This window comes from Antechinus flavipes, chromosome 5 (assembly GCF_016432865.1).
Source record: "Antechinus flavipes isolate AdamAnt ecotype Samford, QLD, Australia chromosome 5, AdamAnt_v2, whole genome shotgun sequence".
NCBI classification, from domain to species: Eukaryota; Metazoa; Chordata; class Mammalia; order Dasyuromorphia; family Dasyuridae; genus Antechinus; species Antechinus flavipes.
The window spans coordinates 130,377,593-130,397,085 of record NC_067402.1 but is presented as its reverse complement, the minus strand read 5'-3'; positions in this window follow the sequence as shown (position 1 = coordinate 130,397,085).

Below are 19,493 nucleotides of genomic sequence, written 5' to 3'. Positions count from 1 at the left end.
AGATTAGCCAGAGTCACGTTTGGGTGGGAGACAAAGAGGAGAGGTTGTAGAGATCCTGCATCCATCCAATTCACTTCTACCCCTAAAGACCAAGGATAAAGACTAAGGACTTTTGCTTATCCTTACTCCAGCTGATTCTAAGGTATCCAGGGTACTAACTCGATCTTCACAAAGAGAGATCTTCTGTGGGCCTCATTGGTCCTCAGTTTCTTCTTATGTAAAATAAAAGAGTTGAACAAGATGGCCTCTGTTGTCCCTTCTAGCTGTAGAGCTAAGATCCAAAAGATCTTATTTGTCAAAAGTAGAATTTGAATACAGGTTTTTCTGATTGCAAAGTTGACTCTTTTATTCATACTGACTAAAACATTTCCCAAAAAAGTATAAACAATTTTGATAGATGACTACACTCTGATTAAATTAAATAGTTTTTTTTTTTTTTTTGTGTGTGTGTGTGTGTGTGTGTGAGAGAGAGAGAGAGAGAGAGAGAGAGAGAGAGAGAGAGAGAGAGAGAGAGAGAGAGAGAGAGAGAAAGAGAAAGAGAGAGAGATTGTGTTTAAGTAAGTTGAATTCTCTGATTGGTCTGCTGAGACCATTCAACTAGAAATGGCAATGTTTGGATGAGCTGGTGACTTGCCAGATTCAAATGTGAATTTCAAGTAGGTTGGCTTGATTCAAGAAATATAGGAAAGAGCCTCACTATGAAAATAAAGCTACTAATTTGTGAAAAAAGATCAAGAAATTGAAATATATGTAACTTGGCAAGAGAAGAACTAGGAGCAATATGATAATTATCTGAAAAAGATTTGTAGGAGATATAAATGCCAAGAGAATGAAGAATCACTTAAGGTGATTCACAGAAAGAGGGAGGTTAAGAAAAAATAATGATTGGAAAAAATGAAAAGGGAAAACTGAAAATGAATAACATAGGAAAAATTTCCTGACTGAAATCTTTTACTTCTCTAGGGAGTCAATGGAAACTCCATCAGTTAGGTCATGTCAAACTGAACTGGTCAAGATATAAAGCATGCCTTTCATCTTCTCATCTCATTGTTGTATTTGGGGCAGATGTCTGTGCTAAGACTACAGAGTTGACTCTAGTTCATTTTCTGGATAAATTCCTTCTGTCATAAGTTTTTGAATAAGGTGACCTATAAAAACATAAAATTATTTAATTCATATTATACAAATGAATAAGAATCATAGTGAGCAACAGTGGCTATAAAGATGGAAAAGTAGCCTGATTTAGTAGGGTTAGTAAGACCTATCTTAGATGCTTAATGATTTTATCATGAGCAAATTATTTAAATTTTTATGCCTCAGTTTCTTCATATGTAAAAATGAGGAGGTTGAGTTCTCTCACCACAAACATCCCTTCAAGTTCTAACTATATGATCCTATGACCTATGATTCAGTATTCTTCAAGATCCCTTCCATAGATCTATGATCTATAATCCTATGTATCCAATATCCAATAAACAAGATGGTGCAATAAGTAAATGGAGCTCTAGACTTGGAATCAGGAAGGCCTGACCTTGAATCTCATCTCAGACACTAAATGTGTGACCATAACCAAGTTACTTAGTATCTTTAAGACTCAATATTCTCACCCATAGAAAATGTGATGATAATAAGAATAGTGCCTACTTAATGTAAAACACATAAAGCAAATTTGAAATTTTCAAGCATTATAAAATGGCAGTTATTATTATCATTAATAGGTTGATAAAATGGGTCCAGAGCTAGGATTTCATAAGTGTAGAAAAAGAGTGTGTGTGTGTGTGCATGTGTGTGCATATGTGTATATATTAGCTATTATTAGTGAATCTATAAGTTGCAGTGATCTGAATAAATGGTAATAATTCCTGCCATGGGAGTTACTCATAATGATAAAATTTGCATGTTTGATTTTTTTTTTACTCATATAAGATGAAGATTATTATTGTTCTCTTTGGCCTTAGGGAGCCCAAATAGAACCAACAGGTAGGAATAATAGAGATAGAGAATTTTGCTCAACATAAGGAAAAACTTCCTTAAAAATTGATTGGCCTAAAAATGAAACAGGCTTCTTCAGAATACAGTGACAATCACATGAGGTCTTCAAGAAGATAGTGACTCACATAGAGCTAGCTAGGTCATTATAACCTCTAGATCTTTTTTATACAAATTGCTTTCTACCTCTGCCTCTCCCATTTTCTATTTGTGCAGCTAATTTTTTCAGCTGAAGGAAAGGATTCCATGTTTAGCTCCAGTTAAATTTTATCTTGTAATAAAACTTAAATCTATAATTTCATTGTGTCTAAATTTTCCTAAATCCTGATCCTAATCCTGTCATGTAATTCTACCCACAAACTTTAAGGTCACAAAGTTCTGAAACCACCTTACCACATTTTAGTGCAGAAAGATAATACAGTAGAAAGAACACTGGACCTGGGGTCCAAGTCTGAATTCAGATCTGGTACCAGATACTTACCAGATATGTGAACCTGGATAGATCACTTAACTTCTGTTTGATTCATTTTCCTCATCTGTAAAATGAGGATAATAATAGCAGTCATTATCTCCCCCTTCCCCATTCAGGGTTATTGTGAAGATAATAGAAGATATTTGTAAAATGCTTTAAAAACCTTAAAGTGCTACATAAATGCTATTATTATTATTATCATTATCATCTAGTTCTCTAACCATCCATCTTATGTTATACTCAAAAAGAACTATTATAGTACTGCATAGTTGGAAGAGTGCTCAGAAGTTTCCCAACCTCTGCCTAAAGCATGAATACCATCTACCATATCTCCATAAAGTGGTCAACCAGGTTTCATTTGAAGGAAAAGGTCTTAGAAGTTGATTAGAGTTAGACAAAGTATCAGAGAGATATGACATGCACAAACAAGTCATATTAACATCTCCTATCTTATTAATAATTTCTTTTAAAACCTTAGTAGTTCTCACAGCCCTGATCCTCTTGGTACTTAAAGTGACTCAATTCACCTGGACCCAATTCCATTTCCAATTTGTTATATTGTCTGCCTCTAAAATTAGTTCATACCGTTGTCATAATATAAGAAATTAAATTAATAATTTCAAATGTACTATCCAAATGACAGATTATAAAAACTGAACATATAGCAATAACTTGATTTTTAATCAAATATTATTTACATGCTACTTTACCAGATACAATGACACCAGTTTCCTGCTAGACATCCCCAACTGGGTATACATTTCAAACTCATTAAATCCAAAAAGGAACTTTGTCTTGCTTCTTAATTCATCCCTCTTCCTACCTTCAGTATTTCAGTTGAGAGTAATGACCTTTTTCCAGTGAACAGATCTGCAACCTTGAAATCATTCCTTATTCTTCACTCTCCCTCACCTCCGTTTCCATTCATGTATTAAGTCTTAGTATTCCAGTATTTCTCTGTCTCTTACATTTATCTCCTTTTCTCTACCTTCACAGGCAAGATCCCAGGCCAGAATCTCATTTTCTCTCATCTTTTAAGTTGGTCTCACTTCTCTCTCAAACACTCTCTCTCCACACAGTGGCCAAAGTGATATTCATTGTTTTCTGCTCAAATAACTCCTGGGGCTTTCTCTTGTTTCTAAGATGATCTGAATCTCTCTGTTTAAGATTTAAGACCTTAAACAGCCTATCTCCAATCTGTCCTTCCAGGCTTATTATGCATCACTACTCTTTATTCAGTCTAAATTTCAGACAAACTAATATATTTAATGTTCCTAAATATGACATATTCTCTCTCTCTCTCTCTCTCTCTCTCTCTCTCTCTCTTTCTCTCTCTCTCTTTCTCTCTCTTTTTCTCTTTCTCTGTTTGTCTGTCTGTCTATCTCTCTCTATTTCTCTGTCTCTGTCTCTCTGTGTCTGTCTGTCTGTCTCTCTCTCTTTCTCTCTTTCCCCCTCTGTCTCTCTCTCTCTCTGTCTCTCTCTTTCTCTCTTTCTGTCTGTCTGTCTCTCTCTGTCTCTTTCTTTGTACAAGCTGTCCTCCATTCCTGGAAGCTTTCCCTCCTTCCCATTATCTACAGGCATCTCTAACTTCCTTTAAGACCCAGGTCAAATGCCACATGAAATCTTTCCTAATTCCACCAGTTCTTTGTACTCCTCATCACTGAATTTAATTTGTATTTATTTTGTGTTTTACATTGATATATACATGTGTATAATATATATCACACACAAATATGTATATATCCACACAATGTATATATGTTGTATATACATTCATAGATATATTGTTTTCTACCAGTAAAATGCAAGTTCTATTGCATTGAGGGCAAGAATCGTTTTATTTCAATCTTTGTATTCTCAGTGGCTAACACAGTGTCTTGTACTATTATGTATAGTAGAGGCCTTACTGATTTAATAATGCTTACTGAATTACATGTATATATAATTGTTATTGTAACATATCATAAGACAAGAACTCTCTTTTTTACTCTTTTGTATCACCCAAGTTATCTTGAATATAGTAAACATTCCAAAATATTTGTTATAATAATGATTAATTATTAAGCAAACATTTATTAATATCTATATGGCAGGCACAAAGTGTCAGGAGTACAAAGATAAAAATGAAATAATCTCTACCCTAAAGAAGTCAACATTCTTTCTGGGGAAACCAAAGGAACCTAGATAAGAAAATATAAAATAATAATAATTGGCTATTTAGAATTCTCTTCTTTAAATTGTCAGTTCCTGGATTGTAAAATCAAAGAACTTTAGGAAGAAGATGTTTAGAGAGCATCTAGTTCCGCCCTTCATCTTTTTAAAAATTTGAAAACAAATATCCAGAAAGTTTTAATTGCCCAAGATCACACACCTAAGCTGGGAAGAGTAGAGGCAAGTAGAGTAAAGACTAGAAATTAGAATTCTCACTTTCTAGCCCAGTACTTTTCTCATTCTATTCTCCTATTCCCATAATTGCAAGTAGTGGTTTGCCATAATAACATTCATTAATACTAATTCTGTTATGGGGAGTTGGAGAGGCTTTTTATTGGCTAAAATATAATGCTAAAACAATGGAATTTTGCTGCTGACAGATATGAATAACAAAGGCAGAAGAATACAAGCCAGACAGGTATAAAACAAGGAATGACTTGCTTCTTTAGCTTACCTTTTGCTCTGGCTCAAATTCATTTGTATGCTAAGCCAGAGAGGAATTTGGCAAGTCTAGCCCTGAGTTATATACAATCATGGCTTAACCTCAGCCTAGAAGCACTTGGTTTTTGTTGTTGTTGTTGTTATTGCTGTTAGTATATAGTGACTATAGCTAAAGAATTGTCAGTCTGTTTTTGTTAAAGAAAGGTTCTAACCACTAGATACCAGCAGAAAGGACATGTTTTCTGAAGACATGAAGAACAGAAGCTAGTGGCAGAATGTAACCTCCAGAAGAGACAATTTATGAAAGTATCTAAGAACAAGAGAGCAAAGAATATCCTACTTGGACGAGGCCACAATTATTGTCTTTCGTTAGCAATATTACCATGCTTAACAGCCACCTAAGTCCAACAGAACAACCTTTAGTTGAGACTATACGTACAGTAGTCACTAACAATCCCTGGGAGACAATCAAAGCAAGGAGCCCAGAGGAGACCCCATAACCAACACACCCAGTGAAAAAACCATAATCAATGATTCCACAGCATTGGAGATATGCGATGCCCTTCTATTCATCTACTCTGACCACCTATGTTCCCTACATGCATTCTCCATTATACTTAATTCCAATGTATGTCCATTCTCCCCACTAATGATATGTGCATTTGGGAGAAAGAGTATTCATTACTAATGGTTGATGGTAAGAATTCTCTATTATTACTCTTTATATTATATTCTATCATTAAATGTCTTTGCTTTGAATGAATTATACTCTTTGGCTGCCTAAATATAAAAGCCAACATATCAAAGGACTCTCCTGATCTATGATTTTATTAACTGCATATAATCTCTTTGAATATCTTGAACTTGGAGTACCCATTATGTGTCTGGGAGGATGAATTACACTGTTAGTTTTGCTCTTATTATCCAGGATGGGACCACTATCTCAGCAAAAACTGAACAAATACTGATGTAAAAATAAAAATTAAGAATTTGGGAAGATAATGGGAAGAGGGAGCAGGGAGAAAAAATAGTGGATATGAAGAAGACTTAGCAAGTCAAAATTGAATGGATAGAACTTAAGTAGAATTATAAGAAGATTGAAGATAAGGAAGAAACAAGTTGTGGTCATGATTGCTATATCAGAAATTAGAAGTTTCTAATTAAATTATAAATATTTATAAATATTAAATAAATAAATATTTATAAATAGAAATTATAAATTGAAAAATAAGAAAGAAAGTAGAAAAAGACTACTGTAGAATAGCTTACTTCCTTCAGTAGCTTCACTTCTATCTTCTGCATGAAGCCTTTCTTAATACCTTCACTTGCTAGCGTCCTTTCCTAAACTATTCTGAATTTATTTTATATTTTCTATATACTTATCCAGCATAAAGGTACTTTTGCACTCACAAAGCTAGTAACCTGCAACACTCTCTGTAATTCATTCATGAAGTTGTGCTAGGAGTTCAGAACTAGGAGAATCTTCTAAATGGTTTCCCTTCATATTTTCACATTCATTGGCTCATGAAACTCCTATTCTAATTACCTCAAGGGAAAATTTACTTTTGGCTTTTGTATAGGTTTTCTTCAAAAAGAGGAGAATATCAAAGAGTAGTTGGGATACATTATCAATCAAATATAGGACAAGCCAATTATTCCTTAAATAAAACATTGAAAGTCATAAGAATCACAATGTGCATTATAGAATGACTCACACAGGGTTCATTAAGCTGGGAGGCTATAGTTAAGGTAGTTAAGTTTCAATGGGGTATAAATACATTTTGTTTTCTAAGGGTTGTGAATTAGCCATTTTTATTTTATCTCTAATGGAATCATTTGCATAAACAGCCAATTTTGATCTTCTTTCTGGTAACTTCTGTCTCCAATGCTTCCCTAGAAACAACTGCAATAGCAACCATTTTGATACATCCTGCTAAGGTCTTTTAGAATTCTCTAAAATGGACAAGGTCTGCTATTGAGGGAAAGAAGATATATAAAGAGAGACAAAAGCAATTGGGGGTCCTTGCAGGTTGACTATGAACTAGAATAAGGACCTTCTTTTCTTCTCCCTCTATACTACTTGGTGATGTCATCAGCTCCCATGGATTTAATTACCATCTCTATGCTAATGGTTCTTGTCCCAGTCTTTCCACTGACCTTGAATCTTACATCTCCAACTGCCTTTTAGACATCTCAAATTATATATACAATAGATATCTTAAATCGAGTATATCCAAACTGGAAGTATTATCTTTCACCCTAAACTGTCTCCCACTTCTCCTTTCTCTATAACTGTTAAAGACAAGACCATCCCCTCAAGGCCTTTACATCCACAATCTAGCAATCATTTTGGACTCTTTACTATCTCTCATCCCTCATATCCAAGCTGCAGCAAAGTCCTATCAATTTCATTTTTTCAACATCTTTCAGATATGTCTTTTCTCTCCTATGACATGTCACCATTCTGGTTCAGAATTTTATCATCTCATGCCTAGATTATTGCAAGAGTTTATTCTTTGGTGGGTCTACCTGATTCAAGTATTGCTCAATCCAATCCAAATTTCATTCAATTACCAAAGTCATTTTCCTAAAGCATAGATTCAGTCACAGTGTGTTCCTATTAACTACAGGAACAAACACAAAATGTTCTGTTTGAATTCAAAACTCCTTATGACCTAACCCCCTCTTAACCTTTCTGGTCTTCTTATATCTCAGTCCTGGAAATGTACTCTTTGATTCAATGACAATGACCTCCTTGCTATTCCACAAACAAGGCACTCCATCTCTCAACTTTGGGCATTTTCCTTAAATATTCCTCATGTCTGGAATGCTTTCCAGTTTCCATTATGAACACTGATCTCTTTGACTTTCTTTAAGTTTTAATTAAAATTCTACCTGTCATCTTTCTCAGCTTCTCTTAATTTTAGCTTTTCCCAGTTAATTATTTCCTATTTATCCTATATATATGTTGTTCATCCTTTGTTTTTAAAGAGGAAATATAATGTAATACAATATGATATAATGCACTATATATTGAGAGAGTAAATATAATATACTATATGTATATATCTGCAAAATGTATGTGTATGTATATATATGCACACACACACACATATATATATATTTATATATATATATAATCTCCCCCAATATATATATAATCTCCCCCAATAGAATGTAAGTTCTTTGAGAATAGCAATCGTTTCATTTCTTGTCTATATATCTCTAGCATATAGCATAAAGCCTGGCATATAGTAGGTGATTAATAAGTATTTGTTATTTGCTTGCTTGATTGTTAGGTAGAGAATAAGAAGCCTTAATTCAGAAGGTAGGAACTATCAATTCTACATATTTATCAATGATATACAGACAAGTGTATTTTATAGAATTGGAGAGTGAAATATTATTTTAGATAAAATTTAGAGGGTTTTTGGTGTTTTTTAAAGGGTCATTGACATTCTTACATAACTATTCAAAAGTCCTTTCCTTGGAATCAAATTTATGCCTGATAAGATGACAATATTCTGTTTACTTTGTCATCCAACCCACTATTTTGACTTTTAGTCAATTTCAGTATCTACAATAAAAAATTGGTTTCATTTGATATGAGAAGAGCTATAAAAATGTGATATCCCCCGCTGCGTACAAATGTATCTATTATCAACTTGGAATAAAATCTTTTTGAAGTTTCTTTTAAGAACAAAGAATTCGCTTTCTGATGCCATAGCCAGAAAGCAATTCATCTCATCTTGTTAAATGACAAAACAAAAAAGAATATGACTTGCACTCACAGGTAGGGGACTTCTAGCTGCCAGATCCTACAGGAAAGTGGAGTTTTTGATTTTTAAGTTCCAGGCCAAAGAGGAAAACTCAAGGATTTGAGGCCACAGGCACTATCCTCATATCTCAGGATTAGAAAGGATTATATCAATAATCTGCCACAAAATGAGCAAGCAAAGGAGAAACAACCTAACCATAAAGTTACTAAGGGATTAGGGAAGATGAAGGATTATTTTAAGAGGAGGATACTGAAATAAAGTGTCTCCAACCACAGGAGTAATGTTAAATGGTCACTTGTCTAAAAATAATTTTATAGATTATATAATATAGATTAAAAATCACATTAGAGAGATTGGTGAAAAACTAAAAAAAAAAAAAAACAAACAAACAAACCAAGAACAAGAAAAATGAGGAGATTATGAAGTCAACAACTAAAAAACACAATCCCATAATTTAAAAAAGAAAATAAGTCTTTGAAAACTAGAACTGGGCAAGGAGAAGTCAGTAAAATTGTAAGAAACCAAGAAAATATAAAACAAAATATGAAGAATGAAAAAAAGAGAATTTGAGACATCTCATAAGAATAATAACAGATCTGGAAAACAAATCAAGCAAAGAAAACATAAGAATAACTAGACTACCTGAAATCTATGACCAAAAAAAAATAGAATCTTGATATAATAATGCAAGAAATATATATATATATATATATTTTAAATTGCTCTGAAATGTTAGAACAAGAGGGAAAAGTAAAAATAGGGAAGATTCACTAATCACCGCCTGAAAGAGATCATACAAGGAAAATGTATGGAAACAACATAGCTAAATTCAGAAAAACCACCAGATCAAGGACAAAATATTCTAGTAGAAAGAAAAAAAATTCAAATATGATTGAGCCACAATTAGAATTACACAAAATCTAGTAGCAGCTACATTAAAAGGTTTTGGAACATTGTATATAAAAGGGCAAAAAACTAGAATTGCAGCAAAAACATAATACCCAACAAAATTAAGCTTAATACTGAAGGAAAACACTGGACATTCAATGAATTGTCAGACTTTCAGATTTTATTAAAAAGAAACCTGAATTTAATAGAAAATTTGACATATTTGACATAAAAGATTCAAAAGAAATAGAAGGTAAATATCAAAGACTAATTTCAATGGACTCAATAAGGAGAAACTATTTATATTTTATATGTGAAAATGTGAATAATGCATCTAAGATTTTTATTAGTAATTGGGTAGTTCAAAAGAAAGATTGGAACAGAGCTAAGTGGGATAGAATTCTAGAAAGCAAAACTATGTAAGAAGAGGTAAAAAAAATGATTATGCTATACAAATAAAGTGTGAAAGCAAGAATGATACAGGAATTAGATGGGGGGAAGGAGAGGGTGGATAGTAGCACCTAATTACCCATGTGATGCTACCATTACTTAAATGACATCTACTAGTTTTTAGATGAAGAAATCAAAGTAATGGATAATCAAAGGGGAAAAAAAATCCCTAAATCACTATAGAGAAAAGCAAATAAAACAACTCCAATTTACTACCTCATACCTACCAGACTGGATAATATGAAAGAAAAGGAAAATGATAAATGCTGGAGAGGAAATGGGAGAATTGTAACGCTGATGCCTTGTTGATGGAGTTATGAAATGAACCGATCATAGTAATTTGCAACTATGCCAAAAGGGCAAGCAAACTATACATAACTCTTTATCTAACAATATCACTACTAGGTCTATATTCCAAAGAGATCATAAAAAGGGGAAAAGGACCTGCATATGCAAAAATATTTATATCAGCTTCTGTGGAGCAAAGACTTGGAAAATTGGAAAAATTGGAAAATGAGGGCAACTGAATAATGGCTGAACAAGTTGTAGTATATAAATATAATGGAATAGTACTGTGCTATAAGAAATGATGACCAGGCAGATTTCAGAAAAACCTGGAAAGACTTACATGAACTGATGCAAAATGAAATAAGCAGAATGAGGACACAGTAACAGCAACATTGTGCGATGATTAACTATGTTGGAATTAGCTCTTCTCCACAATACAATGAATGATACAAGACAATTCTAAAAGACTCATGATGGAAAATGCTATCCACATCCAGAGAAAAAATTGATAGAGTCTGAATGCAAACTGAAACATACTATTTTCACTTTCTTTGCTATGTTTTTTGCTTTATTTCTTCTTTTATAATTACACTGATATGAAAATATGTTTTACATGATTGTACATATATAACATACATCAAATTTCTTACTTTTGGGAGGACCCATTACTTTTTAATGGGTCAGGGAGAGAGGGAGAAAATTTGGAAATCAAAATTTCATAGAGAATGAATGAATTTGTCTTTACCTGTAATTAGAAAAAAATGAATAACTGCTGCCAAGTGTAATGATAACAAGCTTGATTCAATTAGTAATTATAACTGAAGCAGCCAGGTTGTACAGTAGGTGGAGTGTCCAGCCTGGAGTTAAATCCAGGAGTTCAAAATCCAACCTCAAACACTTATTAGCTATGTTACTCTGAGCAAGTTACTTAATCATGTTTGCCTCAGTTTCCTCATCTGTAAAATAAGCTGGAGAAGAAAATGTCAAATTACTCCAGTCTCTTTACCAAAAAAACCCTAAATGACTCTATGTATGTATATGTATATATATAGATATGTGGGTTTAACTGTAGTCTGGTTGGGAGAGATAGGGGGGATGAAAAGGGAAAAAAAGAATAAAGCAAAAAAGTGTACAGCAGAGAACAAAAGAATAATCTATAAGAAAGTAAAGAAAAGAGGGACATTCTATACCAAAGAAATCATCAAGGAGGGGAAAAGATCCACATGGGCAAAAATGTTTGTAGCAGCTCTTTTTGTGGTACAAAGAATTGGAAAATGAGTGGATGACCATCAATTGGGGAATGGCTGAACAAATTGTGGTATATGAAAGTAATGTAATATTTTTCTATAAAAAATGATGAAAAAGCTGATTTTAGAAAGGCCTGGAAAGATTTACAGGAACTGATGCTGAGCAAAACAAGCAGAACCAGGAATACATTGTACACAATAAGAGCAAGAATTTGTGATCATCAATTATAAAAGACTTTGAACTGTGAAAGGTACTGATTCAGTGATCCAAAGAATCCCGATAGACTTTGGTCAGAAAAAAGGCCATCTATATCCAGAAAAAGAACGAAGATTGAATATAAATCAACACAATCTATGTTTACTTTTGTTTCTATTTTTTTTCTCTCTCCCATGGTTTTTCTCTCTTGCTCTGATTTTTCTCTCCCAACATGATTCAGAAAGCAATGTGAATTAAAAATACATTTACTAGAAAAAAAGCTGGACACTCATGAATATAATTTCTTCTATTATTATATATGCTTTCTTGAAATATTTTGAATCTTCCCTGATGTTTTATTTTGTTTTGTTTTCCTTTTCTGTCTCTTTTTTCTATTCTGTTTTTAATTTTTTATTTAGTTCAATAAATAATTTATTTTTAATTAAAGAAAATCCAAATGGGATTATGAAGAATCAGACATAACTGAGAAAAACAACTGAAGCCACTCCATCCAACCTGTCAAAAGACAGAACTGTGACAGATCCTAGACTCCTTAGCATGTGCTTTTTTAATCACCACCTCATTATCAGGCACGAGGTTCTCCACAACCCTCCAAAGACCTTGCTTTAGATCACATATTTCTAATATGGGAGAGGCAAGGTTCAAATCTAAGTCAGCCCAAAAATTTAGAGCTGAAAGGAGCCTTAAAAGCCATTGAATTTTGATTCAGTGACTTCTAAGGCTCCTTTTAGTCTAAATTTTTCAGCTCATTAGACAGAAGAAACAAAGGTATATAGAGATTAAATAGTAATGTCTGAATGGAATTGGAACCAAGGTCTTTTTAACTCCAAAACCAACCTTGTATGCTCTAGGGTACACTGGCTAAATAATATAATTAAATTCACATGGTTACACACATATGCATTTCTGCTCATGTTGTCCAATACTGAAAAACAAAAACAAAAAACTTGGATACCTCTAACCTATAATCAAGACAAAAGGTTTCTCTATAATTCAGTTCCCTGTCCTGAGTATTACACAGCATCAACAATCTCCAGTTCTCTTGAATGGTGTTCTGGAATTTTCAATAACAAAAGGAAATTTCAAGCCAAAATTAATTCAGTTCACTTTCATTTAAAAAGAACAAATAAGAGACATTTTGCTGACTTATCCCAAGGGGATGAGAAGAATTAATGAGGGCCTTAAGACATTGTCTAGAGCAGGTCACATGAACCAAGATCCAGTAGGGACAGAATGCCAGCTTTGCTTACAAGAGGCTGAGTGAATACTAGTACAGGAAAGATAATAGCACAGAGAATTAGGGAGCCAGAGTATACCAGAGAATTAAGAAAATAAAATAATGAGGTAAGAGAAGACTCAAGACCTGCACAAAGTCTCCTGGGACATAAAGTACCTGATGAAAAAAATTAAACATAAGGAAAATTCTGACTATATTACCACAGGCAGGAATTGGGTTTATCTCAGTTTCGGGAATAGGTGGAGTAATTGGATGAGGCTGGTTCCAGGGAGGGGCTAGAAATTATATAAAAAGAGATGGAATGCAGGTCCGTTGTACAAAGTATTGGATTTTTTTCTTAATTGTGAAAACTTATCTGAACTACTAAACATAGCCCTTTTATTTTAGCCTGTATCCAGTAACTTTAGAATTTTGGAACTATGATGTAAACAAGGAGACAAATTTGGTAAAGTATAACTTCTCTTTCCCCCACTCCTCTTCAGCAAATAGATGTATCTCAGCAGCATTGATAGTGGAGTTTAGTTTTTTTCTTAAATAATTTGCCTGTTTGCACAGAATTATTGTGACTATGTTATTCTTCACAGGTGTGATCTCTCTCAATGTTTATTATTCTGATTTTATACTAGAGCAGTTATTTGTATTCCAAACAAAGAAAATGGAGGTCTTGAAAAAAGGGCCTTCTCCTATGGCTCCCTACTGTTTTAGAATATTCACTGTGAAGATACCTCTGGGACCAGTAGAAATATTTTAAAGATTTTGGAAACACAGCTGGCTGTCGTTTGGAAAAATGTCAAATCTATCTCTCCAGGTTTTTTTTTTAATTAGGATGGAAAAAAGAAATATGGGGATCACGAAAGGAAAAATTAATACCTTACAGTATTGAGGCTTGTGATCAATTTTTCTTTGTTTCCATAGGACTTTCTGCCCCCTAGTCAAGTCCCCTTTATACATATTTTTGCTATAAAATAACTTTTTTTGCAGGTTCAATTAAACAATGAAGAAAAACAATAAAAGAACATCTCTCTTTTTTCTCTTTTTCTTAGTTTATCAGGAAAAATTGTATTCAAGGTAACATGATTGTTAAATTCTTGAAAGCGAAGTTCTTTTAGCTCTAAATGTATTATTGAGAGTCTTGCTCTACAACATATAAATTGTCCTGAAATTTTCTTTGATTTTACTATCTTTTTTTCTGTCCTCTAGCAAAATTTATGTGCTTAAAATATAGATTTTTTTCCATTTGATTATTGTACTTTAAAAAATCTTCAGTGGATTACTTAAAAATCTCCAGTAGTTCCCTATTGCTTCTAGGCTAAAATACAAATTACTTAGTCAGATATTGAAACCCCTCTTTCATTTGGCTTCTATCTGCCTTTCTTGCAATTTCTTATCCCCCATTATCTTGCATATATATTTTTGCATATGCACATATGTACTTTTTCATATATATGAAAGATACTTTATATATAAAATTATGTATACATACTCATACACATATACCCACATGTGTTCTCTGTGTGTGTATAAACTCCTTAAGGTTTAAAGCCAGGGACAGTTACTGACCCTTTTGTTGTTGTTCAATCATTTTTCAATCATTTGCAACTGCTTGTGATCCCATTTGGGATTTTCTTGGCAACTAGAATAATTTGCCATTTCCTTTTCCAGCTCATTTTACAGATGAGGAAACTAAGGCAAACAGGATTAAGTCACAAGGCCCCTTGCTAGAAAGTTATCCGAGTTCAGATTTGAACTCAAAAAGATATTTTCCTGACTCAAGGTCCAGCACTCTATCCTGCACATAACAAACCCTTAATAAATGCTTACTGATTATTTTGTTTTCTCCATTCCTGTTATACTGGCCTGCTAGTTCTTCCCATATACGTATTCCATGTCCTCCTGCCTCCATACCCTTGAATATCTGGAATGCACTTCTTCCTCATCTCTAGATCTCAAAGAATTTATAGCTTTCCCTAAGACCATTTTAGGTACTGCTTCCTACATGAGGCCTTTTCACAAAAATCCCATTGCTAGTGTTCCCTCTCTTTGGAAATTACTTAGCATTCCTTTGCTCATCAGTTTTATCTTCTCATTTCAGAACATGTATCACCCCAATAGAATACAACATCTATAAGGGTAGGCAGGCTAATGTTTGTCTTCATGTGCTTTTTATCTTTATGTGCTTTGTACATAGTTTAATAAATGTTACTTGAATGATTACCTTTATATTTTTCTTTTGTTATACAGCCAATTGTGGAAAGCAGAATTATTTTCAAATGATCACTGTTTATCTAAGCATTTTAAAGCTGGGAAGTTGAAGTTTTTAAATAATAATATTATCTTTTATCTATGAAGATAATGAACTTTGGGCTTTTTTTTTTCAAGTTATGGTAACAACTTTAAGCTAACCTTGGGCTAACTTTTACCTCCCACTCCAGTTCTAGTGATTCATCCTCATATATTTACTAGATGGTTGGCCACAGCTAGTGATCCCAGTCTCTCTCCATGAAAGAGGACAAAATTAAGTAGCCCACATAAAGGATCTTGTCTTAGACTAACCATAATTGTGTTTTACCCAAATGAGTAAATGTTTCTCCAATTTGCACTACAGAATGGTCTTGTTTCTTTTTTCTTTTTTTTTTTTTTTGAATATGTAAGAATCATTCTATCAGGTACTTTTTTTCTCCTTGAAAAATAAATTCTTCCAATTGCTTATCTGAAGATTCATCTTAGTGACTCATCTTGTGGTAGGAAGGGATTTGGGCAAATAGATCACAAAAGCAGTAAGAAATACTTATCAGTTATCTAATATGCACTTAATATTGTACGAGGTATTTGGAAGATTACAAAGAAAAAAATTACAGGACATAATACTTGCCTTCAGCCAGTTTATAATTTATGTAACTTATGCATCAATTGAACACTGCTCTTCTAGAAGAAACAGACCTAAGCACAATGTTTTTTCTTGGGTTGAGGGGTGGGAGAAGACAATTTCAGAACTCACAAAGACTTCCTGGTTCATGTCCCTAGCTAGAGAAATCCTGGAAACATCACTATCTGGCTCACTCTCCTGAAAGGCACTGTCCTATAAGCAATCAGACTAACAAAACATGGATTAAGCTTTATTTAATCCAAATCATAAGACAGGTTCATACTTGAGATAACTGATTGTCACAAAAATTCTTCCTCTCATAGAGAGAATCAACTCTTCCTTCAGGACCCATGTAATCTACAGTCAAAAACAAATAGCAGAGAGAAAACACCAAAATAATCATATGAAACTCCAAGAACTACATGCATTTCATCATTAAAATTCAGTGAAAGTTGATATATAAGATATCATATTTATCATTTGTTTTTGAAAACAAGAAAGGAATTACTTGATAAAGCAAACTTTTCCTGGCAAAAGCTAATCAAAAAACAAAATTAAAAAAAAAAACAGTTAAAGGGAGAAAAATTCTCTCTACAATAAAGTACAAAGTACACATTCTTTGTCATTAAATTTTTGAGCCAAATCAAAAGTAGAAACATTGCCCTAAATTATGTATATTCTGCTTTAATATGACAAGCCTTATATAGGGCTTCTGCAAAGTTTTTTGTTCTTTCCCAAAACTAAACGATCTATGGGTACCCAAATGTTGCAGGAAGTTATACATGCATGCTCATGCAAAACATGTCAAAAGCCCAGAGACAGAGACAGATATTAGACGGTCCAGTCACCATTGGCGTGTCTGGCTTCTAGGTTCAAATTCAATCCTGACTATTGAACCTGAACCAATGGTGGTAAGCTCTCTTCCTGATTCTGCTACCAACTAGGATTTACTTTGGTGGCCTTCAGTTCTTCATTAATAAATAAAGTCATTGAACTAGATGAACTATTAGTCCTTTTCAACTCTAGCTCTAAAATAAGTTGTAATATCTTATGAACCTCAGTAGATGATTGAAAGACTCAAATGAAATAAAGTCCTTTGCAAATCTTAAAATACTATATAAATTAGCTATTATAATTATTTCTATTCTAATGACTTTTTAATCTAGTGGGACAGAGTTTTTAATAGTCAAAAAATATTTATTAAGTACTGCCTATATGCTAGGAACTATGCTAAGTTGTAAGGATACAAATAAGAAAAGAAAGAAATATATTCCCTGTCTTTGTGAAACAAGATTGGAGGAGACGACAAGAAAACTACAGAAATAACTGCAGTGCACATTATATTATGATAAATGCTAAAGAAAAATCCAAACAGAAAAAAATATGAATGATGTGAGAATGGAGAGATTTTACAGTTGGGAAGCTCTTCAAAGGTTGAGTTGAGGCCTGAAGAAAGGAAAACAGTTTATCAGGAAGAGATATGAAAGGAATTCTTCTTTCCTAGTTATGCATAGTAAGAAGATCCAATTTGGATTGTACTATTATGTTGGGGAGAGAGGAGAATAATATAAAATGAGTTAGGTTTCTGGAGATCAATTTGAGGAAGGTCCTGAATGCCAGACTAGAAACTTGTATTTTATTTGATAAACAGTGGGAAACCATTGAAAATTTTTGAAGAGGAAAATGATTCCTGTCTTCTCTCCAAAGAGCTTTCCAGGAATATCTGTTTTAATGAATTCCTCCAAAACTTCCAAAATTCCAAGCTTGTGTAATGCCACAAGTGTCACACTCCCAGTTGCCCTTAACAACTACCAGGAATTGGTTATACATGTAATTTTCTGTTGCGTATTGCCTTAATTCTTTACTTTCCATTGCTTGATTGCATGACTTTGGGCCTTGAGGGGGAGAAAAATGCCTAAAATTAATGGCCACACCCAAATTCTTTTCCTTTAGAGAGTTGTAAATATAACATGCAAATCCTTTAGTTCCAAAATATTTGAAGCAGGGAGGGATACTTCAGAATATATGACTACCCTGCTCCCACTACCTACTGTGCCATCCAAGTGTTCTATGGCAGAATATTTTATTCCTGACTAAATACCCAATTAGTGCTGATTGTTTTATTTATAATTCACAATTCTCCAAATTTATGGGATAAGTTGTTAAAATTTCATTTATTTGAAATGATTTAGAAAGATTAGCTTTTCTCTCTCCAGAGACCTAAGACATGCATCCTTCTGTTCAAGAGATCAGTCAGTGCTTAAAATCAAGAATCAAAAACCCCTTTGTAGGAAATCTACTGGCAGCCAACTACTACTTGGAAATGTTAAAAGAAAGTCTAGTTCCGCCACTAAAATTACTAATTAGAAGGCAGATGAATAAGTTCCATAGTGACTGAAAAAAAAATCAAGTCAATTCTTAAATATCACCTAACAATTTTTCATTTTCATACTCATAATGAATTCTTTTTATGTTGGGGAAATGACACAAGCCATTGTGGTGCTTTATGAATATTTCAAATAAGATTCAGAAAAAGGGGCAGCCTAACTTGATGAACTGTAAACTTGATACTAGTGTTGAAATTGTGAATTTTAATTTTCATTCTATCACGAAACTTTAAGTTAGTAAAATGTTTATGCCTCAATATTTCTTCCATGAAATGGAGAGAATAACTGCATGCCTGTTCATTGAAGAGAACACTAAGTAACGGAATAGAAGTTTGCTATAAAAATTGTAAGAAAGCTACAAAGACTAACTATAGCCCTTCCTTATTGCAAAACCAAGATTCAATTCAGATTTCAAGTGAGATTTTCTGAGGCTGAATCATCATATGTAGAAATGTGAAAATTCAATACCCATATCCATCACCTATTCTATGAGCATAAAAAATTCCAAAGAAAAGCAGGAAGATTTCAAATAATCTTTTCTATTACAAAAAAAATTCACCATGAATCCTAATACTAGAAAGATTTAAGATGAAAAAGAGTTATATCAAGAAAACTCTCTATAAAAGAAAAAAATATAATAGCATGTCATCACATGTTTATGGAGTATGGGAAGTACAGCGCTGGACACAGAGGAGCTTAATCTACTCTCATAGTTTTCTTTTTAATTATTTTAAAATTTGATTTTGAATGTATTTTTAGTTTAAAACTAACAGATAACACATATTTTCATATACCTAATGGGACAGAAAAATAAGAAATTTATATATAAACAGCAAAATCCTGTTATACACAGATTGCTTTTATTTTAAAATATACAATACATTCAATATATCATTTTCAAAGTTGTCCTTTTCATTTTCCTTTCTTCCTTGTTTTGTTCTTATCTTTTCCCCCAAATCCTCCTCTAATCCTAACTTCACTATTACTGTGGAGGAAGCAACCTCTTAAATACCCTGGCTTA